This window comes from Engystomops pustulosus, chromosome 3 (genome assembly GCF_040894005.1).
Source record: "Engystomops pustulosus chromosome 3, aEngPut4.maternal, whole genome shotgun sequence".
NCBI lineage: Eukaryota > Metazoa > Chordata > Amphibia > Anura > Leptodactylidae > Engystomops > Engystomops pustulosus.
Window position 1 is genome coordinate 223,762,615 of NC_092413.1, and position 6,242 is coordinate 223,768,856.

General features: G+C 48.4%; 1 long non-coding RNA gene across 1 annotated transcript; it reads left to right on the plus strand.

Moving 5' to 3' along the window:
- Positions 1–588: 588 nt before the first annotated feature.
- LOC140120743 (uncharacterized) lies at positions 589–2,712 on the plus strand. The gene is made up of 2 exons (XR_011853967.1): positions 589–1,044; positions 2,528–2,712. It is a non-coding gene; the product is annotated as an uncharacterized lncRNA (long non-coding RNA).
- The last annotated feature ends 3,530 nt before the right edge of the window (positions 2,713–6,242 follow it).

Sequence of the window (6,242 nt, forward strand, 5' to 3'; positions counted from 1 at the left end):
TAAATACTAAGTAAAATGATGAATGATTGAGTATTTCAGGCTGGAGTGCGCCCCCTCTGGTAGGATCCATTCATTTTTTAGCTTCTTGTTCCCTGGTTTTTCAGCAAAAAAGCTTTAAAAATTCAGTAATTGGGCCTGAGAGTCTCCGGGCTCCGGAACTGTTAATGGATCCCGGAGCCCTTCAGACTCATTTGCATAATTACGATCAGAAGACGCTATAAGAAGAGCGCACAACAGAGGGGGTACAGCAGCAGGTAAGTGCTTGGTTTACAATCCTTCCAATCTCCGCAGCTCTCAGAATGTGCCTGGTACGGCCCCGGGGCGAGTATACATTGTAATAGGGTGGAGCCTGATGGGGCTCTGCAAAGCACCACACGCTAATTTGCATATGTTATAAACTCATTTTTTACAGAAATGTGGACATGTAAAGATACAAGAAATGAAGCTTGGGACAGACGGGGACGGGACGGGGAGGTAAGTACTAGTCACCTACCATCAGGTAATCTGCAGGTAAATGTCCTTTAAGGGGCAGAATATAACATACAGCAGATGGGTATGTGTGACTGTACATAGTCCAGCGCTGTGACGCCCACTGCTCGTGTGGACACATCCCTGCACACATCAGACATTGTTTGATTAGTGAAGAAGCGGGTCACAATGTTCCCGCAGAAGCTTCATTGGACCGGGTCCAGGTCACATGTTGCTTCACAAAGGAGCTGATCCTGCAGTCACTCCCCATGTGATGTCTTAGAGTCGCTTTATTCCTGCAGTGACATCAGTCTCCGGTCACACTCACAGGAGGAGTCACAGATTTGTGTTTTATATTTCGGTCACATCCAGACCCGAACCCAAGGCCCAGTGTCAGTGGATACGGCAGTGATAGGGTTACTCCTGGGTTACGCTGAGTGCACTCCGTGGTCTCTTCTCTCGCTCTACAGACTTCTCCTCCAAGTCTCAGACTGTCCAGAATGTTCTCCAGATCTACAGATTTGTTCCTTGTTCTTATCTTGTTTTCTGTTGGAAGTCATGGAGCCGCCATCTCAGGTAAGTGTCCCTCAGTCTAGTGGTCAGGTAAGTGTCCTTCAGTATAGATGTCATAGAGTTACTAATACCCTGAAGGACTTTGCTGGGAGTATATAGAGGGCTGAGATTATTTGTGTAGTTGGGATATGTTGGAGGTATATAGAGGGCTGAGATTAGTGGTATAGTTGGGGTTTGCTGGGGTCATATAGAGGGCTGAGTTTGTGGATGTGGGTGGGGGTATGCTGGGGGTATATGGAGGGCTGAGATTATGGGTGCAGTTGGGGTATGCTGGGAGTATATAGAGGGCTGAGATTATAGGTTTGGTTTAGGATATTCTGGGGGGGGGGTAAATAGAGGGCTGAGATTATAGAGGGTATATAGAGGGCTGTGATTATGGGTGTAGTTGGGGTATGATGGGGGTATATAGAGGGCTGTGATTATGGGTGCAGTTGGGGTATGCTGGGGGTATATAGAGGGCTGAGATTATGGGTGCAGTTGGGGTATGCTGGGAGTATATAGAGGGCTGAGATTATAGGTTTGGTTTAGGGTATTCTGGGGGGGGGGTAAATAGAGGGCTGAGATTATAGAGGGTATATAGAGGGCTGTGATTATGGGTGTAGTTGGGGTATGATGGGGGTATATAGAGGGCTGTGATTATGGGTGCAGTTGGGGTATGCTGGGGGTATATAGAGGGCTGAGATTATGGGTGCAGTTGGGGTATGCTGGGGGTATATAGAGGGCTGAGATTATGGGTGCAGTTGGGGTATGCTGGGAGTATATAGAGGGCTGAGATTATGGGTGTAGTTGGGGTATGCTGGAGGTATATAGAGGGCTGAGATTATGGGTATAGTTTTGGTATTCTTGGGGTGTATAGAGGGCTGAGATTATGGTTGTAGTTGGGATATGCTGGGGGTATATAGAGGGCTGAGATTATGGGTGCAGTTGGGGTATGCTGGGGGTATATAGAGGGCTGAGATTATGGGTGCAGTTGGGGTATGCTGGGAGTATATAGAGGGCTGAGATTATGGGTGTAGTTTTGGTATTCTTGGGGTGTATAGAGGGCTGAGATTATGGGTGCAGTTGGGGTATGCTGGGAGTATATAGAGGGCTGAGATTATGGGTGCAGTTGGGTATGCTGGGGGTATATAGAGGGCTGAGATTATGGGTGCCGTTGGGGTATGCTGGGAGTATATAGAGGGCTGAGATTATGTGTGCAGTTGGGTATGCTGGGGGTATATAGAGGGCTGAGATTATTGGTGTAGTTGGGATATGCTGGGGGTATATAGAGGGCTGAGATTATTGGTGTAGTTGGGATATGCTGGGGGTATATAGAGGGCTGAGATTATTGGTGTAGTTGGGATATGCTGGGGGTATATAGAGGGCTGAGATTATGGGTGCAGTTGGGGTATGCTGGGAGTATATAGAGGGCTGGGATTATGGGTGTAGTTGGGGTATGCTGTATATATATATACCACACACATAAACTCATTGTCTTCTCTTGCAGATGTGAAGGATCTGGACGCACGTTGTGAGAGAACAGGAGGCTTCTGCCTGGAGAGGTGCACGACAACGCTGTGGCCGAGGGGACCCTGCAACAATGGGGTGTGCTGCTCCATGATACTGGGATAGGACACTGGGCGATATCATCATCATCCCAACACTGGGGGCATTAAACATGGATAGTCATCATTTTGTGTTTGTTTAGTTCATGTAGGTCTCATGGGGTGCATGACAGAATGTGGGGTTGTGGTGGAATCATCGTCCTATGCTCCGTGTACTTACCTGGGTGTACAGTGTGTGGCCATAAGTACATGACACTCAGCATTGGGATAAGGCGTCTACAGCCCCTGCAAGGAGGAGCAGAACATTCCATGAGGCAAGATGAACATTGTGCCTCAGGCGGCAGATGGAGGAGCTCTAAGGGAGGCAGACTGTGAACTGGTAAAGGCTGGCAGGTCTGTACTATCAGTACAATCAATGTCTTCTCTGTCTTGAGACGATGGATAGGCGGAGGGGTACATCGCAGATCCATCTGTCTGTGCTGCTCTGTGCGGGAGCTAAATATTCATTAATAAATACATTTCTTCCTGAAACACTGACATAAAAACATTTATACAGAGAAAAAATATGCACAATTATAATAGCACATTCAGAATAAAATTAGAAAAAAAACTGTATGACATATGGTGGAAAATAAAAACAGTTGGAATAAAGGTGACTATGAACACATTGGGGGTCATTTACTAAGGGCCCGATTCGCGTTTTCCTGTCGTGTTACCCGAATATTTCCGATTTGTGCCGATTTTCCCTGTATTGCCCCAGGATTTTGGCGCATGCGATCGGATTGTGGCGCATCGGCGCTGGCATGCACGCGACCGAAATCGGGGGGCGTGGCCGAGCGGAAACCCAACGGATTCGGAAAAAACGCCGCATTTAAAACATAAAAAGTGTCGCGGGGTTCACGCTTACCTTAACTTGGTCCGGCCCGGTGAATTCCAGTGCGGAACGATGCTTTTCAGCGCAGCAGCGCCACCTGGTGGACGGCGGAGGAACTACCTTAGTGAATACCAGCCGGACCCGAATCCACCACAGAGAACGCGCCGCTGGATCGCGAACGGACCGGGTAAGTAAATCTGCCCCATTGTGGTGACACCGTATCAGTGGGGTAAGTAGAGTCTGCCCCTGTATAATAAATAGTCACAACATATGAAATATGAAATGAAATTAAACAATATATTTCTCATGGAGGGGGACAAAGTACAAACTTTGAATGTGCAAAAACTGAAACAAAAATAAGGAAAGCTGCCACAACCATGGCCGTGTTTACCACAAGGCACTGTGGACAGAGTGCCTCGGGCGGCAAGTTGAGGGGGTAGTGTTTAGCCATTGCATATAGCGGACTGTGATCTTCCCTTCTCCAGATTATACCTGGAGCTTCCCTATGGGAGGAGAGAGGGAGGAGCTCACAGTACACCACATTAAGGGACATCTCCCAGCAGATGCTGGACGGCTGCCCTCACATTCCGGGCATTGGGTATTCTAGAAGTTGTGTTACGGGTGGGTAAAAACATGAAAAGGTCCATTGGCAGTGGAAGCAGAAATGCTTAAGATCAAACAGTAGAAAAGTCAAATGCGTTACCTCCCCTGGAGCTCGGCTACATTGGTGCCCATTCTCGGGGCGCAGTCCTGTAAGAGAAAAGGGGCATCGCCCGGAGAACACGGCTGAAGAAGGGGCCACGTTACAATCTTCTGCCATGAAGAACTTGGTAGAAGCAGCGGCATCCAGCAGAGAGGGTCCTCGAGTCTCGGGCCTGAACATTTGGGGGCTTTCTTAGTGGAAATATCCCCCGTATATTATTAGTTGCGTTTACAGAATGCATTTTCAGTCTGAAAGCCACAACAGATGCACCAGGCAAAACGCCTCAGTATTAACCCCTTACTGGCGTGTAACATATCTCGATGTCACAGCTCGGCTCGTGGGCTGAGCCCTCTTCATACAAGGTGGACGTTTGCTGCACATTGCACCCACTGGTAGCACCCGCTGTCGCTCCTGGCACCCACCGCGGGTGGTAACCCTGTACCCTGTGTCGCATAGCTGCCGGAGGAAGTCAAAACGCGCTGGTGCAGTGGGGAGGGGGCGGGGGGCGGAGATCGGTTACAAAGCCCCAAGGCTGTCTGATTGTAACCCATGTACAATGTGCGATTTGTATTGTGGTAGATGAAGTGTAAAATCCCCAGGTATAAATATACTGATATCAATATAAATAATCAATACAAATCATAAACACATTAGGTATCGCCGCATCCCAAAGTGTCCGATCTATCAAAATATAATAACAGTTATTTCTGCCGTTTAACCCGTAACAGAATATAGCACCTACAGTCGAGCCAGCCACTTTTTTGCCATTTTGAAAAATAAAAAAATTCTATAAAAAGTGATCAAAAGTCACAAAAAATTGACACCAGCTACAGCTCCGGGCACCGAAGTGCAAAAAAGTCCCCCTCATATTGTGGACCCTCTTATATCCCCCTCATATTGTGGCCCCTCTCATCTACTCCTCATATTGTATCTCCTCTCATCTCCCCCTCATATTGTGGCCCCTCTCATCTCCCCCTCATATTGTGGCCCCTCTCATCTTCCCCTCCTATTGTGGCCCCTCATCTCCTCCTCATATTGTGGCCCCTCTCATCTCCCCCTCATATTGTGGCCCCTCTCATCTACTCTTCATATTGTGGCAACTCTTATCTGCTCCTCATATTGTGGCCCCTCTCATCTCCTCCTCATATTGTATCTCCTCTCATCTCCCCCTCATATTGTGGCCCCTCTCATCTACTCCTCATATTGTGATCTCTCATCTCCCCCTTATATTGTGGCCCCTCTCATCTACTCCTCATATTGTGGCCCCTCTCATCTACTCCTCATGATGTGGCACCTCTTATCTGCTCCTCATGATGTGGCACCTCTTATCTCCCCCTCATATTGTGGCCCCTCTCATCTCCCCCTCATATTGTGGACCCTCTCATCTCCCCCTCATATTGTGGCCCCTCTCATCTACTCCTCATGATGTGGCACCTCTTATCTGCTCCTAGTACTGTGTACCCTTTCATGTTCACCTAATATTGTGGTCCCACTCATCTCCCCCTGTATATTGTGGTCCCTCTCATCTCCCCCTCATATTGTGGCCTCTCTCATCTACTCCTCATATTGTGGCCCCTCTCATCTACTCCTCATATTGTGCCACCTCTTATCTGCTCCTAGTACTGTGTACCCTTTCATGTTCACCTCATATTGTGGTCCCACTCATCTCCCCCTGTATATTGTGGTCCCTCTCATCTCTCCCTGATATTGTGGTCCCTCTCATCTCCCCCTGTATATTGTGGTCCCTCTCATCTCCCTCTGATATTGTGGTCCCTCTCATCTCCCCCTGTATATTGTGGTCCCTCTCATCTCCCCCTGTAGATTGTGGTCCCTCTCATCTCCCCTGTATATTGTGGCCCCTCGCATCTCCCCCTGTATATTGTGACCCCTCTCATCTCCCCCTGTATATTGTGGTCCCACTCATCTCCCCTTTATACCGTGGCTTCTCATCTCCTACTCATTTTGTGGCCCCGCTCATCTCCCCCTGTATATTGTGGCCCCTCTCTGCTCCCCCTGTATATTGTGGTCCCTCTCTTCACCCCCTGTATATTGTCGTCCCTCTTATCTCCCCCTGTATATT